General features: G+C 45.6%; 1 protein-coding gene across 1 annotated transcript in view; it reads left to right on the top strand.

The window, feature by feature from the left end:
• Positions 1–20,356, top strand: part of LOC121232761 (PI-PLC X domain-containing protein 3-like) — a 169,566-nt gene that overhangs the window by 135,713 nt on the left and 13,497 nt on the right. The window lies entirely within an intron of this gene.

The following is a 20,356-nucleotide window of genomic DNA, read 5'->3' as shown; positions in this document are numbered from 1 at the left end:
CTGAAGCAGTGAGGACTCTGCTCCTCACTAACCTTGCTGAAGAGCATGGGTGAGCGTGGCCTACTGCCTCAGCTGAGGCGTCAGCTGTGCAGGGCCCATGACTACTGTCCCTGCGTCAGGAGGAGGATCTGTCTCCACTCGGGACCACTGTTGTCACATCCTTTCCTTAGCCACCTTTTGCCATCTCTCTCCTCCCATGCACACTCTTTTTACTTTGTTTTCTTTTCTTCCTCTTGGCTGTTGCAAGCAGTCAGCCCAGCAATTTTCATTTCTACTTCAGCTGCATGCATGCTGATGATTAGGATTTGGACAATTAAGATGAAATAATTAAATCTGAAACCAGAGTGTTACCATCAGCTTTTAAAGCTGCCACTGGGAGGAATTAGGAAAAGGGTGTTTTGTTCCCTGAGATGCTGTTTCAGGCTGTCATCGGGTGCTAGGCAGGCATCCCTGAAGCTCATTGCTGGAAGGTCATCAAAGTACCTGTGTGTTGTCTAAGACTGGTGCTGTTTCTCTGAAGAGTATGAGCATGTGGCATGGCAAGTGTCTGCACCTGGTTTGGTCCGTCTGTTAAACATCCTTCTGCAGAAGACAGGGCTCAGCTGAGAGGGGTAAGGTCATTGCTGTGGCACTGGAAATGAGAGCCGTGCTCTCGCCCTTGTTTAATACCACGCACAGTAAGTTCTTTTGAGCCCGTTGCTAACCTCAGCTCGGAAAGTGTTTGGCTGACAATGATCTATCTCACCTCATGGCATTTGCTGCTGGCTCCTTCTTTCCATCATACAGCATTTCAGTGCTATTACTGTCTGGCTGCGCTAGAACAGAAAAGACGTAAATCCAACTGAATGGTTTTCTCTTGGTAGAAAGTTCCCTTCTTTGAGCTCTTCAGTCTGAGGAACATTTATAGAAATAGTAATCCATATTATGAACATCTGGGGTTTTTTCTTCTAAGCTATTTCTCATGAGAATTATAGGTGGGCTGTTGCTTGAAAAATATTTTCCAGCTCAGGCAGGATTTTCCTTTATTCTGTAGTAACTCTGAAAATAATGTATTGGATGGACTGACCACAAGTCTCAGTTACTGTAATTTCCTCTCAGTAACCTTCTGGGCTTCTCTCCTGCTTATAGCCAGCATTGACTGTACCAGCTGAGCAGCTCTTCTCAGGGTACGTCTCTTATGAGATGCAGACTCACATCTGCATTTTTTTTTTTAAGTGGTGTGTGTTTTTCTCCAGGCCCATGCTTGAGAACTCTTGTCATCTCTTAAATAATGTGTCTGCTGATGCACAATATATCAGTGCGTTGGGTCACAATGACAGAGGCTGTTCTGTCTAGCAGATCTCTGCCCAAGTCAGCGCTGAGTGGAGGGGTGCAAGGTCTCTCTAGCCAGTCTTTGACACTTGATGTGAGGCAGCTGCTCAGCTGAGGCCAACCACTATCAGCATCTGGCGTGAGAGGTCTGTAGGAGGAAAGGGACAGTAGCAGCTCTATGGTAAATGTGCAGTTTGGTCTGTATCTCACAAGAGGAGCGTGAGCCACTGCAGGGACTCTTGTGCTCAGTGTGTGGCTGATGTGACAGGTCTGTGTTTCCTTGTGCTGATGGAGCAGAGTGGTCCAGCACGACTCGGTGTCACACAAGGAGGAGGGAATGACCTCTTTTTTACTGCATCTCTCAACCAAATATCTATCCTGGCTTCACTCCAGAAGGATTTTAGTTTATTATTGATGTGTCCTCTGCAATCCCTTGCTATATTTTTACAAGCTATATAATGCATTTTTTAGTCTACCTTTTCCCTGATGGTCTGTGATGTGGTTTGTTTTATTTGTGGTATAGCAACCCTAGTTCATCAGTGTGGAGTTCTCATTAAATAAAATATGAGATCAATTCAGAAGTTACCAGTATTACTGGAAACATGAGACTTCTCACAATGTCTGGCTATTTTTAGTGCTGATCAGAACCAGTAAGAGCTTTCCAAATCATCATTTGCATTTGAAAAATCTTGGTCATTTTTTGTTTCTAAAGCTATTTTCAGATCACATCAGTGGCATATTGGTTAATATTTTATTTCCTTTTTTGAGATTTTGGTCTACAGTTGTTAGTTTTGTTAGATGTGGCAGCAAGTGCATGTTTATGTAAATTGTTTCAACCCAGCAATTACAAAACCATTTGTTCTTTTTCCCATTGGTGCAGCTTTTTATTGAAAACTGCAGATATCTTAGTCTACTCTTTTTTTCAGGAATGCATCTTTCAGTGTTTTTCTCCAGGGAGAAGTCTACTTTAGCAAAATAGTTTATGTCAAAACATTTCAACTTTGTACTTCTATTAATTCCATCTTGTCTTCAGGTTTGTGTTACAGTGTTAATTGCCATATTTAATGCTGTTTCTATATTCACAGCTTTTCATTTTTGTATTCAGAAATAAGTTTTGAACTTTATTTGATGGGAAAGACCAACATTTTGTATTTGCTTTCTAATTTGAAACAAAATCACATTTTGAAATGCTGGAGTTGCTCACAGAACAGCAGTTCTTGGTTTCAGATCAGATCTATTTAATACCACAATGGGTGTCTAGCACTGAAGTACCCAGCCTTTACTTGCCCCTCGATATAATTGTTGAGCAAGTGACAGTCTGCAGACAATATCATACTTTTTCTCTCATTCCTAATCTCCATTTTAATTTTGCTTATGGTTATTGGAAACTACAGTCTTATCCATTAGCTATAGGGTGAATACTACTGGCCAAGCAAAGTAGCAGTATTATTAACAATAATAACTCACCTGGTGTGCATGGTAATAAACACTGTAGAAGGACAGAGTTCTTCAGGGAGAGACTATTGTCTAAGTAATACACTGTGGCACATTTCCAGGACCTTTACTTTCTTGCAGGAAAAAATAAATTGGAACCCATTTTTAATTTTTCTCTAAAAAAGTTCAACCTCATTATTTTGGCCAAAAGTGAAATGGCCCAACTGCCCTCTTCAAAATTTAAAATTATTTGAAATCGAGGCAGACAGCATGATGGTAGATATAGTCTAGAGTCAGTAATTTGAGACTATGCAATGTAGAAGAGTCTAGTGAAGATGGCTGTCAGTCATGTTATGTTGCCATTGATTGTATCATCTAGACATTTCAAGACTGTTAGCTATAAGGTTGAGTTAAAATAAAAGATGACTATTAGCATTTGATTACAAAATCTGCTAGTAATGAATGTTAAAAAGGATGGCTCAAAGGTGAGCAAAAATATCTACCAGAGTGACATAAGCAGATTTTATTGCTTCCAGTAGATTCAGTAGCACAGTGCAGTAAGTAAACTGTACCACTGTTGCCTTAATGATAAGCCATTGTGAGTTGGTTAAAATAATTGTATTAATCCTGGTTATATTCACATTAAGTTCTGCTACTTTATTCAGTGTGGAGCTTGAAAGTTAGTTTTTCATCCAGTGTTTGAATTGTCAGGATTCCTCTTGGAGTCTTCTTTATGACTCCAGATATCACTGGGGTAGATGTTTTATAAAAGCTGTAAGAACTGAATACATTTAAGCAGAGAGGAGAGTGATCTGTGTAATCTCCATAGCAGAATTGCTAAAGGACTAGTATGAGCATTGCACATATTAAAGCAGACCTATAAAAACACCCTTATGTAAAAATGGCAGGGGAATGGTCTGAGCCCCCACCAAGCTTTCAGGAGAAGGCAAGACTGAAGAGCTTAACTGGAAAGAAGTGATAATTAAAGATACAGAGGTTAATAGAAAGTAGGATAAACATTGAGGTTTTGCCAAAGGTGGATGGTGTCAAACTATCTTAATTTCATTTTTTAACTAATTTTATGGAAATTTTACAGGAAAATTGGTCTTAATGGGATTTCAGTAATGCAGCTGATAAAGTGTTAAGTAGGATATTATCAACCAAAATGGAATTTGGGAATTGGAAATGGAGTTGAGACTGGTTGGAAGTACCAGACTGAAGAGAAGGTAATGATAGCATTCCTCAAAGAGTCTTGTGATCTTTAATATTTCCATGAAGGACCTTGGATTCAGTTGTAGGAGACTGTTAATGGAGTTTGCTGATAACACAAAATAAAAGGTTATCATCATAATAGAGGAGGGCTGAGGGGTAACATAAAGCAAGAACTGGATACCTGCAGTATTTAGAAATGAGCTGGAATTCAGTGGTACAAAATGCAAGGTCATAACAATGGGAACATGTTCTGGTAAGGTGGGATCACATCAGCTGGGGAAGCCACGCAAGGCTGGTGACACTGGAGTATCACCCATGGCTGGCTAAAGCTGACCCCTCAGTGGAAAGGATCTGGGAAGAAGAGCGGTATCATCTTGATACACACTGAGACACTTCCAGCATGCGCAGAAAGGTGGTGATATAGCTGCCCGAGGTGCAGGTAGGATATCTTTTTGGATATCCTGTGCAATTCTGATCATCCATGTTCTGGAAGTACATTAAAATTGGAACACATGCAGAGAGGGACTACTAGGATAATGTCCTGGGTTCAGCTGGGATAGAGTTAATTTCCACAGGAAGCTGGGAGGGGGCACAGCCGGGACAGCTGACCTGAGCTAGCCAAGGAGCTATTCCATACCATGTGACATCATGCTCAGTATATAACTGGGGAGCGGGCTGGGGGTGCTCTCTCGGCTTTCGGTGGGGGAAGTGGCGGAGCGTCGGGTTCCAGGTGGTGAGCAGTTGCACTGTGCATCACTCGCTTTGTATATTCTTTTATTAGTACTGTTGTTGTAACTTCTCTTTTTTTTGTGTGTGTGTGTTTTCCCAGTAAACTGCTCTTATCTCAACCTTCGAGGTTCCGGGTTTTTTTTTTCCTTTTTCTCTCTTCCGATTCTCCTCCCCATCCCACCGGAGGGGGGCGGGAGGAGTGAGCGAGCGGCTGCGTGGTCCTTTGTTACCGGCTGGGCTGAAACCACGACAGTCCTTTTTGGCGCCCAACGTGGGGCACGAAGGGTTGAGATAACGACAGATCTGGCCAGAGTGTGTTGAAACAAATTTGTCATACGCATTTCTTATATTAGTTAAATAGTTGCTAGTCACAATGTTGGTTCATTTATTCACATGGTGGCATTGTGTAAGTTCTTATATGCTCTATGTATTCCCTGCGGTTACGTTTCTCACCTCTGGGAGAGGGATCCGGATTATCACTTTGCTATACTGGACAATGTCGACTTGTGAAATGGTTACATCACTGGTCATGAGGTTAAGCTGGTATCTGTATGAGGCAGTGATATCATTTCCATACTTCGGGCGCCTTCTATCGGATATTATTGGTAATTGCACCCAATCCATGGGGAAGTCAGGGGGGGATACTTCCCCCCGTCCGTTCACCTCCCTTCTCTCCTTCCGACTAATTACAACAGCTTTTGAGAATTTTGAATATCCTTGGGATGCGCAAGCCAGCATGCTGTTAGTGCTATGTCTCCTGAATGTGTTTCAGGTCTTGTTTATGGCTACAAAAAGGTTTTTTAAGAGTACCACCCAGAGACCTTCCCCAAAGCTGGATATTCATGGGTGGCACGGCATGTGGGAGGATATGGGCAGGTATCTAGAGAACTTCTCACCCCCAGTGGCTTGGAAGTTCACTCCCGAACAACTACAGAACCCTCATGAAGTGGTAGAATATTTGAAAGGAAAATGCTGTGGCTATTCCAGAGATGCACAACTTACTGCACTGTGCTGGGCCCTGGCCAGTATCTACCAAACACTGCTCGATATTAGGCAGCACCCTCAGGGGGAAGAGAGGGAAAACAGAGCAACAGGCACTGTGGCTACCCCAACCCTGGCGACAGGCACTGCAGCTAAACCAGAGAACCAACCTGTGCCAGTATCAGTCACCCCTATACAGAAGAAGAAACACACAAAGAAATCAGTTTGCTTAGTGAGAGATGAAGATGAACCAGGGTCATCAAGAGAACAGGAGGAAGAGGCAGAACCTGAAATAATCACCCAATCTCTATCCCTGAGTTGCTCGAAATGTGAAAAGATTTTGGCCGCCACCCAGGTGAGCACATTGTTACCTGGCTGCTGCGATGCTGGGATAATGGGGCCAGTAGTTTGGAATTAGAGGGTAGGGAAGCCAAGCAGTTGGGATCCCTGTCTAGGGAAGGGGGCATTGACAAGGCGATTGGGAGAAAAACACAAGTCCTCAGCCTCTGGAGGTGACTTCTGTTAGGTGTGAAGGAAAGATACCCCTTCAAGGAAGACGTTACATGTCACCAAGGCAAGTGGACCACCATGGAGAGAGGTATCCAGTACCTGAGGGAATTAGCCGTGCTGGAGGTGATTTACAGTGATCCAGAAAATGCGCAGTCACCCACAGATCCAGATGAAGTCCAATGCACGCAACCCATGTGGCGGAAGTTTCTACGAAGTGCACCACCAACCTATGCCAACTCATTGGCAGTAATGTCCTGGAAAGAAGGCAATGGACAAACGGTGGACGAACCGGCTGTCCAACTCCGGCAATACGAAGGAAGTCTCTCTTCCTCCCTACGGGCCTGTGTCTCAGCTGTAGAGGAATTGTCCCGGGAGTTCCAGCAATTCAAAGTGGATATGTCCTCCTCCCCACCTGTACAGGCCCGCATTGCAGCTATTAGGAGTAGGTGTTCCTCTGCCCAAGAGAGAGGAGAGAGAAAGTACACACGACGGGCTAACCTGTGGTTTTACCTGCGTGACCATGGAGAGAACATGAGGAAGTGGGATGGAGAACCTACCTCAGTCCTAGATGCATGGGTACGGGAGTTGCGAGAAAAAGCAATCAGAAAAGAGGATTCTTCTTGGAAAAATGCCACTCCAGTTTCCCGTGAGCAGTCCCCCAGACAGAGCAGAAGGGCTGATCTCATTTCTGATCCTCTTGAAGGGACTTCTGATTCACGTTTGTGAAAAGTGACTAATGGATACTCTGACCAGGATTAGAGAGGCCCTGCCTTCAGCCAGGTGGAGGAAAGGGACAACCGGGTCTACTGGACAGTGTGGATTTGATGGCCTGGCACATCAGACCCACAGGAATATCAGGCTCTAGTGGACACTGGTGCACAATGTACCCTAATGCCATCAAGTTATACAGGGGCAGAACCCATCTGTATCTCTGGTGTGACAGGGGGATCCCAAGAGTTAACTGTATTGGAAGCTGAAGTGAGTCTAATTGGGAATGAATGGCAGAGACATCCGATTGTGACTGGTCCAGATGCTCCGTGTATCCTTGGCATAGACTATCTCAGGAGAGGGTATTTTAAGGACCCAAAGGGCTATCGATGGGCTTTTAGTATAGCTGCCTTGGAGACGGAGGGCACTGAACAGCTGTCTACCCTGCCTGGTCTCTCTCAAGACCCTTCGATTGTGGGGTTGCTGAGGGTTGAAGAACAACAGGTGCCAATTACTACTACAGTGGTGCACCAGCGGCAATATCGCACCAACCGAGACTCCCTGATTCCCATCCATAAGCTGATTCGCCAACTGGAGACCCAAGGAGAGATCAGCAAAACTCGCTCACCCTTTAATAGTCCCATATGGTCAGTGTGAAAGTCTAATGGGGAGTGGAGACTGACAGTTGACTATCGTGGCCTGAACGAAGTTATGCTGCCGCTGAGTGCTGTCATTCCAGATATGCTAGAACTTCAATACTGTCGTGGTTTTACCCCAGCCAGCAACTAAGCACCACGCAGCCGCTCACTCACTCCCCCCCCACCCAGTGGGATGGGGGAGAAAATCGGGAAAAGAAGCAAATCCACGGGTTGAGATAAGAACAGTTTAATAGAACAGAAAAGAAGAAACGAATAATGATAATGATAACACTAATAAAATGACAACAGCAATAATGAAAGGATTGGAATGTACAAATGATGCGCAGTGTAATTGCTCACCACCCACTGACCGGCACCCAGCTAGTCCCCGAGCGGCGATTCCCCGCCCCCACTTCCCAGTTCGTATACTAGATGGGACGTCATATGGTATGGAATACCCTGTTGGCCAGTTTGGGTCAGGTGCCCTGGCTGTGTCCTGTGCCAACTTCTTGTGCCCCTCCAGCTTTCTCGCTGGCTGGGCATGAGAAGCTGAAAAATCCTTGACATTAGTCTAAACACTGCTAGCAGCAACTGAAAACATCGGTGTTATCAACATTCTTCTCATACTGAACTCAAAACATAGCACCGTACCAGCTACTAGGAAGACAGTTAACTCTATTCCAGCTGAAACTAGGACATGTCTCTCACAGTATCCTACTGGACAAAATGTCCAGCATCCAGCTAGACAAATCCATAATACATTGGGTGAACAATTGGCTGACAGGTCGGGCTCAAAGAGTTATAGTAAATGAGATTATATCAGGCTGGCAGCCAGTCACCAGTGGGGTTCCACTGGTGTGGCCCCACCTCGAGTACTGTGTGCAGTTTTGGGTGCCTCAATATAAGAAGGACATCAAACTATTAGAGTGTGTCCAGAGGAGGGCAACCAAGATGGTGAAAGGCCTCGAGGGCAAGACTTATGAGGAGCTGCTGAGGTCACTTGGTTTGTTCAGCTTGGAGAAGAGAAGGCTGAGGGGTGACCTCATTGCAGTCTACAACTTCCGCAAGGGGAGCAGCAGAGGAGGAGGTGCCGATGTCCTCTTTCTGGTGACCAGCGATAGGACATGTGGAAATGGAATGAAGCTGCATCAGAGGAAGTTCAGATTGGACATTAGGAAAAGGTTCTTCACTGAGAGGGCGGTCGGTCACTGGAACAGGCCCCTGTGAGAGACTGAAAGAGTTAATGTCTCAAACATTGTGGTGGGGCAAGTTCTGCTTAAAGACAAACCCTGCACAGCAAGGAGCCAAGGTGAAAAGCCCATCAGCTCAGACATCAGCAACAGGAGGGGGAGGGCGTGCTGGAGGGTGCACAGCTCCCTGTTCTGATAAGCTGTTCTGATACAAAGATCAAACAATGGCCCTGTCTGCAGGGAAGGAGAAGTTACTCCACAAACGACCCCCAAGCCCAAAGGCTCACAAACTGCTCATTAACCTGACGAGTTCGGGTGCCTGCCTGAAGGAGGGGCAAGGATGATAAAAGGACACCAACTGAAGCCCCAGGTGTGCAAGCCCACCAGAACTGGACCCCTCGGCTGACTGGACACCTCGGCTGACTGGACCAATGCTGGACCCAGCACCGGTGAAATCTTTCTCTCTTCCTTTTTCTCTCTCTGTCATCTTCTCTCTTTCCTTTTCCACAATCCCTACACCTCATCCGTTTCAAGACATAAACCGTTGACCAAGTCTGGGACTAAGAGTGGATCCAGCCGCCCCTGGGCCCTTCTCTGAGGAGGAGTCTGGAAAGCAAGGGGGTCTGCTCTGAACCTCGTGACTCAACGGGAGGGATCTCCTTATTCCCTGAACTGATGTATATGGTTACCCTGGGTTACACAGTTTACAGTAGTTTTATGCCAATTCCTGTTGTGAGAAAACCCTGCCACCTACTACCATGCCTCCCCAGTTCAGTTTGCTTCTGTCATGAATAAACTCTTTAACTGATCCTTTGGTGTCGTTTCACCTTAATTTAGCCCGAGGGAATTTTGAATTAAACACGACTTCCTGGTCTGTCCAGTCTGGGTCGTGACAGCTCCCCAGGGAAGTGGTCACAGCGCCAAGCCTGTCAGAGTTCAAGGACCATCTAGACGATGCCCTTAGTCATATGATTTAGTTTTAGGAAGTCCTGCGAGGAGCAGGGAGTTGGACTCGATGATCCTTATGGGTCCCTTCCAACTTGAGATATTCTATGATTCTTGCTGTCCAGGTAGCAGCAGTGATGAAAAATGGCTATTTCCCTCTACCTTTGTTTCAAAGGCAATTATTTTTGTCATAATTTTCCATTTAAACTTTGTTGGGTGGATTGTGTCATTATGATTTACTTGCTGATGTTCCACAACTGAAGCAGATTTCCACCTTCTCTGAAGAATCAGTGTTAAATTCCTGGGAATACGACATAGTGGGATTGAGTGCGCCCTCAACAAATTTGCAGATGACACCAAGCTGAGTGGTGCAGTTGACACACCTGAGGGATGGGATGCCATCCAGAGGGACCTGGACAAGCTTGAGAAGTGGGCCCATGTGAACCTCATGAGGTTCAACAAGGCCAAGTGCAAGGTCCTGCACCTGGGTCAGGGCAACCCCCAGGTATCAATACAGGCTGGGGGATGAAGGGATTGAGAACAGCCCTGAGGAGAAGGACTTGGGGGTACTGGTGGGTGAAAAGCTGGACATGAGCCAGCAATGTGCACTCGCAGCCCAGGAAGCCAACCATATCCTGGGCTGCATAACAAGAAGCGTGGCCAGCAGGTCGAGGGAGGCGATTCTGCCCCTCTACTCCGCTCTGGTGAGACCCCATCTGGAGTACTGCGTCCAGCTCTGGAGTCCTCAGTACAAGAAAGACATGGACCTGTTGGAGCGGGTCCAGAGGAGGGCCACAAAAATGATCAGAGGGCTGGAACACCTCTCCTATGAGGAAAGGCTGAGAGAGTTGGGGTTGTTCAGCCTGGAGAAGAGAAGGCTCTTGGGAGACCTTATTGCAGCCTTTCAGTACTTAAAGGGGGCTTATAAGATGGGGACAGAGTTTTTAGTAGGGCCTGTAGCAATAGGACAAGGGGTAATGGTTTTAAACTAAAAGAGAGCAGATTCAGACTAGATATAAGGAAGAAATTTTTTACGAGGAGGGTGGTGAAACGCTGGAACAGGTTGCCCAGAGAAGTTGTGGATGTCCCATCCCTGGAAACATTCAAGGCCAGGTTGGACGGGGCTCTGAGCAACCTGATCTAGTTGAAGATGTCCCTGCTCATTGCAGGGGGGTTGGACTAGATGACCTTTAAAGGTCCCTTCCAACCCAAGCCATTCTATGATTCTACTATGGCAAACAGCTGCGTGCAGTTTTGTATACTTTGGTTGTCTATTCTCTGCCACTGCAGACTCTGACTTTATATCTCCACTTGATGGAACAAAAAAAATTAGAACCACTTAGAGCAGTTTTTCTGATAGGAAATGGAAATTGCTTTGTATGTAGTAGCAAAGGTTTCAAATATAGGTGAGATTTAGTTTAATTTCGAAGCATCTGCAGGAAGAAGAAAACATTAATTTTGCAGGCTACCCTATTAGACTAAAAAAAATTAGAAAAATCCATATTTTGCCTATTTAATTAAGTAATTTAGATTTATTGTAGTATCTGTTTCACGGGAAACTGCAACAACGTGTGAAATTCTGTTACAGGCCATACAGCTGACTGATAGTGCTGGCAGCCAGAAGTTTCTTAAATAAACTCTGCCTTCCACGTAGCTGCTCTGCTTTCCCTGATAGTGATACGTACCTTTTTACTCGTTTTTCCAGTTACTCAAAAGTGGTTTTTTTTCAGAATTGCTTTGCTAATTCATCTGTGTTCCAACGTTTTGGGCAGGGTTAAACATTGGTAAAAATCACCTCTTCTTTTCCACTCTGGTAGACCCTATTTCATTGTTCTCCACATCATATTTCAGAGTATTTCCTCCATGCACAACCTTTTTTCTTTTTTGTTTTTCCTCTTTTTTTTAATTCATTGCCTTTTAATCTCTCTCTTCTTTCTTACATCATTCAAATTTTACATGCTCAAGAATGTGAGTTTTGTAACTAGGGGCTGAGCAACCAGCAGCAAGTGAAACTGTGAACTGGGGAGTAGCTGGGCAGCTCCATACCTGGAGTCCCCTACCAAGTTCCTCAGAAGTAGAGCTCTTTGAAAGGTCCCAGGTGACACATGGTGGCAACCTTGGAGAAAACAAAGCCCTTGGCCGAGTCTGGTGGAAGAAACCTTGGCTGTGAATAGTCTAGTACTGGCTACAACATACACCTGTGACAAAGCAGTTTCTGCTCTGCAGTCAGCTCTAACACCTGATTTGAATGGTTTTAATACAGTAAATCAAATATAATGAATGTATAAATAAATCATAACTCTTTTTTAAAGAACTAGAAGATGGGGGGGGGGGGGTGGAACAAACCTGTAGCTATTCCCTTGACTGGTGACACATGTTTTCTTATGTAAAGCAGAGGTTTTCTCTGTTTCACAGGCAGTGGAATAAGTTCCAGTTCCCATTTCCATAGTCCACGCTTATTGCCATTTCTGTGACTTTCTTGGCATTTCTTGAACAGTCAGATTTCTATTTGGAACTGGGACCAGGACTGACCATCTCAAGCAGGTAAACTATGCCACATGCAGGCACCCGTGTACATGGATGTTCAGGCTTATCTCTGGGCCACAAAAGATTGAAAGGAATGATGTCTGAACAGCACTCAGATCTCTCTGTCCCCTCTGTTTTCATAGCTTAAGACTTTGCACCACCCTTATGAAAATGGGAGATGTTTCTCCCCCATGTGATCTCCCAAGAGATAACTGATTAGAAAAGCAGTCGAAGAACTTGTCTAACTTGATCTGCTGGATTGCTGAAAAAAGCCAGGCTTTGAACAAAGGCATCCTCATGGCAGGCAGTAGTTTTCCTGTTAATCCATGGACTATCGTGTATTTGTCCATACTACTGTAACTATGTGCGTTACAAGGCCTTCTTTAGTCATGACGTAAAAGCTAAATGCCTCATTTTGTGTAGCAGCAGTTCAAGCTTTTAGCTCTGGCATTTCATATTTCAGTTCCCCACTACTTTGACCAAGAGAGTAGCCAAAATACTAGAGTTGCCTTATTAGTAAGATCTTTTATAATACAGGGTTCACTGAGTCCTTTCCCAGCTGTCTGTGTTCCTAATGCTATTAGTTAATGCTCTAGGTGCAATGGCTAAAAACACAGAATCGGGGGGAAAAAAAAATAGGATGTTGAACATTAATCACCTCCAGAACCACCATTTGCTGCTATTAAATATCCCATTGCATTTTTGTACAAGCATAGAGGTGTAGGTTCAATAAATTCAGCTGAAATATTCTTTGAAGGGAGGGCAGGAAAGGCTGCTTTTGAGCTCCTTTCTGCCTCCCCTTAAAAATGAAACCCAGAAAGCCAACAACAGCTCAATAGGAGAGGGAAGACATCTGGCCCCTGATGACTCTGCAGAGTACAGTGCTATGATCAATTACATTAAAAAATTCATCTGGCCCCAGCACGGTTGTCTGTGCCATCCGATTAGATACATTTCCAAACTGTATAAAGCAATTGGAGATGACTGAATTATAGATAAGCATTTCAGAAGAATAAATTCAGGGCTGTTGAACGTTAATGTAAGTAGTTCTTGCAATGTGATAGCTCGTGGGCAGTGCAACATGTCCATTCAGGATCTGGGAAAAGGAATTCCCACCTGTGTGCCTTCGAGACTATGAATAATAAGATTTCACTCAGCGTTGCCCAAATTTTCTGGTTCTAGTCAGTCTAGTCTTGGTACTGCCAATTTTATGACCATGCTACTGCTGCCTAGAGAGGATCTGAGGGATGAAGAAGTGAATTTAAGGAGTTCCTTCCCAGCCCATCCATGCCGGGCTCATGTAAATCTCTGTGCTTCAGTTCATTTGTTCCTTGTTGTGCCAATTCAGCAATTTGTGTGGTCCTGTTGTAAATCAAATCTCTTCAATGAACTGAGGTCATTTGGGACAGAGGGAGAGCTAAAATGGCTGATTTGTTTCTTTTAATCCAGACCAATACCATGTGCTGCTTTTCATTTTGTCCCTACAGGTGTATTAGCACAACTGAGAGAACAGTAAATTGTGATCTGGGGACAAAAACAAATGGCTGTCATGTAAAAGAAGAGGACCTTTTAAACTAGTTTTTCCACAAAAGAAAAACAAAATTATGGTAGAATGATGTACCTAAGGTACCGAATGGTACCTAAGGTTCATGTTCTGCAGGGAAACTTATTTACTGATGAACAGTAAATCTTTAGCAGTGTCGTGGTTTAACCCCAGCCAGCAACTAAGCACAACGCAGCCGCTCACTCACTTCCCCCCTATCCAGTGGGATGGGGGAGAGAATCGGGAAAAGAAGTAAAACTCGTGGGTTGAGATAAGAATGGTTTAATAGAACAGAAAAGAAGAAACTAATACTGATAATAACACTAATAAAATGACAATTGTAACAATAAAAGGATTGGAATATACAAGTGATGCACAATGCAATTGCTCACCACCCGCTGACCGATGCCCAGTTAGACCCTGAGTGGCAATCCCCCCACCCCCACTCCCCCCAGTTTATATACTAGAAGTGATGTCACATGGTATGGAATACCCCTTTGGCCAGTTTGGGTCATCTGCCCTGGCTGTGTCCCCTCCCAACTTCTTGTGCCCCTCCAGCCTTCTTGCTAGCTGGGCATGAGAAGCTGAAAAATCCTTGACTTTAGACTAAACACTACTTAGCAACAACTGAAAACATCAGTGTTGTTAACATTCTTCCCATACTGAACTCAAAACATAGCACTGTACCAGCTACTAGGAAGACAGTTAACTCTATCCCAGCTGAAACCAGGACAGTATCCACCCCTTATTCTATACCATTGATGTCATGCTCAGTTCCATCCTGGTCAATCATCACCACCTTTTCCGTCCCTTTGAGATATATAGACAATGATATATATATATATATATATACACACACACACGTATACACACACAGAGATATCATTCCTTTAGTTTATGGGTCATGTTCATAAAATGTTCGTTGAGTTCATTTAGTTCCTGACTCTGGGCTCCATCTGTCATACCAGTCTTTCTAGGCAGGACGGATGGTGCAAAGTCCTCTCAGTCGGCAGAGCAGGATTGGGCTTCAGTGCAGTGTGACGAGCAGGTGACATTGGACGCGGCAGGAGGATGGTGTGTAATGTTGGATTGTTGCATGCTGGAGTCAGTTCTGGTTCCACCACTACTGCGCTTCACTCAGTTTTATCACAGTTCTTTCTTGCTTGATCTAAGTGATTCTTACTGTAGTGCTATGGATATAGTATATAACAATTATTGTAATGATAACATACAGTAGCAGGGTTATATAGCAACTAATACCATACAGGTTAATTCTGGCTATTCTCACCTAAAATCAAATCCCCTTGAGGCACACATCGGACTTCCCCATCTTTTCACATCACCCACGACCTTGAGCAAAAGCAATCCCACGAATGGGTTTGCCTTTGCCTGAGGCAGGAGTAACCCAGACTGTCTTCCCTAACATATTTTTTATGTGCACTACAGGGGCTTTATCCCCTTCTACAGTACGTAAAAGTTCTGACTGTGCAGGGCCACCCCGATTGGCAGATCCTCTGGTGTTGACTAACCAGGTGGCTTTTGCTAAATGTGTATCCCAATGTTTGAAAGTTCCACCCCCCATTGCTCTCAATGTCGTCTTTAACAGTCCATTGTATCGTTCGATTTTCCCAGAGGCTGGTGCATGATAGGGGATGTGATACACCCACTCAATGCCATGCTCTTTGGCCCAGGTGTCTATGAGGTTGTTTTGGAAATGAGTCCCATTGTCTGACTCAATTCTTTCTGGGGTGTCGTGTCGCCATAGAACTTTCTCTTCAAGGCCCAGGATAGTGTTCTGGGCAGTGGCATGGGGTACAGAATATGTTTCCAGCCATCCAGTGGTTGCTTCCACCATTGTAAGCACATGGCGCTTGCCTTGGTGAGTTTGTGGGAGTGTGATATAGTCAATCTGCCAGGCTTCCCCATATTTATATTTCAGCCATTGCCCTCCATGCCACAGGGGCTTTAACCGCTTGTCTTGCTTAATTGCAGCACGTTTCACATTCATGGATAACTTGTGCAATAGTATCCATAGTCAAGTCCACCCCTCAGTCAGGAGCCCATCTATATGTTGCATCTCTTCCCTGATGGCCTGAGGTGTCATGGGCCCACCGAGCCATAAATAGCTCACCCTTATGTTGCCAGTCCAGATTCACCTGAGCCACTGCAATCTTGGCAGCCAGGTCCACCTGCTGGTTGTTTTGATGTTCTTCAGTGGCCCAACTCTTGGGTATGTGAGCATCTACATGACGTACTTTTACAACCAGATTCTCTAGCCGGGATGCAATATCTTGCCACAGTGCGGCAGCCCAAATGGGTTTACCTCTGTGCTGCCAGTTGCTCTGCTTCCATTGCTGTAACCACCCCCTGTGAGAGACTGAAGGAGTTAATGTCTCAAACATTGTGGTGGGGCAAGTTCTGCTTAACGACTAACTCTGCATAACAACGAACTCGGCCTAGCAAGGAACCATAGGTGAAAGGAAGCCCATCAGCACCCATCAGCAACAGGAGAGGGAGGTTGTGCTGGAGGGTGCACAGCTCCCTGTTCTGTTGTGCTGTTCTGATATGCTGAACAGGGCAGCTCACCATGTATGGCGAAAGATCTTGTCTGCAGGGAAGGGGAAGCTACTCCTCAAACGACCCCCAAGCTCCAAGGCCCAAAGGCTACCTAATTAGCCTAATGAGTTTGAGTGCCCACCTGCAGGAGGGGGCAAGGATGATAAAAGGACACAAACTGAAGCCCCATGTGCGCAAGCCCACCAGAACTGGACTCCTCGGCTGACTGAACCAATGCTGGATCCAGGACTGGTGAAATATTTCTATTCTTTCTCTCTCTCTCTTTCCCTTTTCCTTTTCCGTAATCCCTACACCTCATCTCCTTACTAGACATAAAACCGTTGACCAAGTCTGGGACTAAGAGTGGATTCAACCACCCCTAGGCTCCTCGCTGAGAAGGAGTCTAGAAAGCAAGGGGATCCTCTCTGAATCTCGTGACTCAACGGGAGGGATCTCCTTATTGTCTTCCCTGAACTGATTCCCAAATAAGCAAGGCTTGTAGTATACATTCAGTGATGTATGGTTAGTACATGTTACACAGTTTACTGACATAGTTTCATGCCAAATTTTGTTGTGAGCATACCAATTCTGGTGGTGAGCATGCCAATTCTTGAGAGCAAATAAAAATTGAGTTTTGTGAGTTAAAGGATCCCTGGTGTCATTTCACCTTAATCCTGACCTGGGAATCAGCAAACCTGAGTCATCGTCCTGAGAATTTGGGATGTGACACCCCCACAGGACATTTGCCACCATCCATGAGTCAGTATAGAGATAGAGCACTGGCCACTTCTCTCTTTCAGCAATGTCTAACGCTAGCTGGATGGCTTTCACCTCTGCAAACTGACTCAATTTACCTTCTCCTTCAGCAGATTCTGCAACTTGTCATGTAGGACTCCATACAGCAGCCTTCCACCTCCGATGTTTTCCCACAATGCGACAGGACCCATCAGTGAACAGGGCATATTGCCTCTCATTTTCTGGCAGTTTATTATACAGTGGGGCCTCTTCAGCCCGTGTCACCTCCTCCTTTGGCGACATTCCAAAATCTTTGCCTTCTGGCCAGTCTGTGATCACTTCCAAAATTCCTGGGCAACTGGGGTTTCCTATGTGAGCTTGTTGTGTGATCAGTGTGACCCGCTTACTCCACATGGCATCAGTTGCATGACGTATAGAGGAGATCCTCCCTTTGAACATCCAGCCCAGCACTGGCAGTCGGGGTGCTAAGAGGAGCTGTGTTTCAGTACCAACCACTTCTGAGGCAGCTCAAACTCCTTCATATGCTGCCAATATCTCTTTTTCAGTTGGAGTATGGCGAGCCTCGGATCCTCGATATCCCTGACTCCAAAACCCCAGGGGTCGGCCTCGGGTCTCCCCAGGTGCTTTCTGCCAGAGGCTCCAGGTAGGGCCATTCTCCCCAGCTGCAGTGTAGAGCACATTTATAACATCTTGTCCTGCCCGGACTGGTCCAAGGGCTACTGCATGAACAATCTCTGCTTAATTTGTTCAAAGGCTCGTCGTTGCTCAGGGCCCCATTTAAAATCGTTCTTCTTCCAGGTCGCTTGATAGAGAGGACTTACAATCAGACTGTAATTTGGAATATGCATTCTCCAAAAGCCCACAACACCTAAGAAGGCCTGTGTTTCCTTTTTATTGCTCGGTGGGAACATAGCTGCTATTTTGTTGATCACGTCCACTGGGATCTGATGACGTCCATCTTGCCATTTTATTCCTAAAAACTGGATCTCCCATGCAGGTCCCTTGACCTTACTTTCTTTTATGGCAAAACCGGCTTTCAGAAGGATTTGGATTATTTTCTTCCCTTTCTCAAAGACTTCTTCTCCTGTGTTACCCCATACAATGATGTCATTGATCTATTGCAGGTGTTCTGGAGCTTCACCCTTTTCCAGTGCAGTCTGGATTGGTCCATAGGAAATGGTGGGGCTGTATTTCCACCCCTGGGGCAGTCGATTCCAGGTGTACTGGACGCCCCTCCAAGTGAAAGCAAACTGTGGCCTGCACTCCGCTGCCAAAGGGTTTGAGAAAAACGCATTGGTGATGTCAATTGTGGCATACCACTTGGCTGCCTTTGACTCTAGTTCGTATTGAAGTTCTAGCATATCTGGAACGACAGCACTCAGCGGCAGCATAACTTCGTTCAGGCCACGATAGTCAACTGTTAGTCTCCACTCCCCATTAGACTTTCGCACTGGCCATATGGGACTATTAAAGGGTGAGCGAGTTTTGCTGATCTCTCCTTGGGTCTCCAGTTGGCGAATGAACTTGTGGATGGGAATCAGGGAATCTCGGTTGGTGCGATATTGCCGCCGGTGCACCGTCGTGGTAGCAATTGGCACCTGTTGTTCTTCAACCCTCAGCAACCCCACAATCGAAGGGTCTTGAGCGAGACCAGGCAGGGTAGACAGCTGTTCAGTGCCCTCCGTCTCCAAGGCAGCTATACCAAAAGCCCATCGATACCCCTTCGGGTCCTTAAAATACCCTCTCCTGAGATAGTCTATGCCAAGGATACACGGAGCATCTGGACCAGTCACAATGGGGTGTTTCTGCCATTCATTCCCAGTTAGGCTTACTTCAGCTTCCAACACAGTTAACCCTTGGGATCCCCCTGTCACACCAGAGATACAGATGGGTTCTGCCCCTTTATAACTTGATGGCATTAGAGTGCACTGTGCGCCGGTGTCTACTAGAGCCTTATACTCCTCTGGGTCTGACATGCCAGGCCATCGAATCCACACCATCCAGTAGACTCGGTTGTCCCTTTCCTCCACCTGGCTGGAAGCAGGGCCCCTCTAATCCTGGTTAGAGTATTCATTACTCACTTCTTGTAAAATTGGCTCAGAAGTCCCTTCAAGAGGATCAGAAATGAGATCAGCCCTTCTACTCTGTTTGGAAACTGGAGCAGCATTTTTCCTGGTAGAATCTCCTTTTGTGGTGGTTTTTCCTTGCAACTCACGTACCCATGCATTTAGGACCTAGGTAGGTTTTCCATCCCATTTCCTCATGTCCACTCCATGGTCACATAGGTAAAACCACAGGGCACCTCGCGGTATATACCTTTTATATTCTGTCTCTCAGGCAGAGGAATGCTCACTTCTAATAGCTGAGACATTGGTCCTTACAGGTGAGGAGTAGGACATATCCTCTTTGAATTTCTGGAAATCCCGGGACAGCTTCTCCACAGCTGAGATGCAGGCTTGTAGGGAGGAGGAGAGATTTTCTTTGTATCGACGGAGTTGGCGAGCCATTTCATCCACTGTGGGTGCCTCTTTGTCTTTCCAGGTTACTATTGCCAGTGAGTTGGCATAGGACGATGGTGTGCTCCGTACAATCTTCCGCCACATGGGTCGTGTGCATGGGACTTTGTCTGGATTTTTGGGTAATTGTGGGTTGTCCGGGTCATAATGAATCGTCTCTAGCACAGCTAATTCCCTCAGATATTGGATACCTCTTTCCATGGTTATCCACTTGCTTGGTTGACATATAACATCTTCCTTAAAGGGGTACCTTTCCTTCACACTTGACAGGAGTCGCCTCCAGAGGCTGAGGTCTTGTGTCCCTTTTCCAATTGCCTTGTCAATGCCACCTTCCCTGGCAAGTGATCCCAGCTGCTTGGCTTCCCTACCTTCTAAGTCCAAGCTACTAGCCCCATTGTCCCAGCATTGGAGCAGCCAGGTGATAATATGCTCACCTATACAATGGCCAAAATATTTTCGCATATCCCACAGCTCACTCAAGGATAGTGATCGGGTTATTACCTCTGGTTCTGCCTCTTCCTCCTGTTCCCGTGATGACCCTGGTTCATCTTCATCCTTTGCTAAGCGAACTGATTTTTTTGTATATGTCTTCTTCTGTATGGGGGCAACTGATACTGGTGCGGATTGGTCCACTGGTTCAGTTGCAGTACTACTTGCCGAGGTTTGGGTAGCTGCAGTGCTCGTCGCCAGGGCTGGAGGGACCGCAGTGCCCGTTGCCGAGTTTTCAGTAGCCACAGTGCCTGTCATCTTGTTGTTAGATCCAGAGACTTTCTCTTCCCCTTGAGGGTACTGAGTGGTGTT

Source organism: Aquila chrysaetos, chromosome W, assembly GCF_900496995.4.
Source record: "Aquila chrysaetos chrysaetos chromosome W, bAquChr1.4, whole genome shotgun sequence".
In the NCBI taxonomy this organism is placed as follows: domain Eukaryota; kingdom Metazoa; phylum Chordata; class Aves; order Accipitriformes; family Accipitridae; genus Aquila; species Aquila chrysaetos.
Note: the sequence above shows the minus strand (reverse complement) of the source record. Positions and strands in the feature narration are given on the sequence as shown.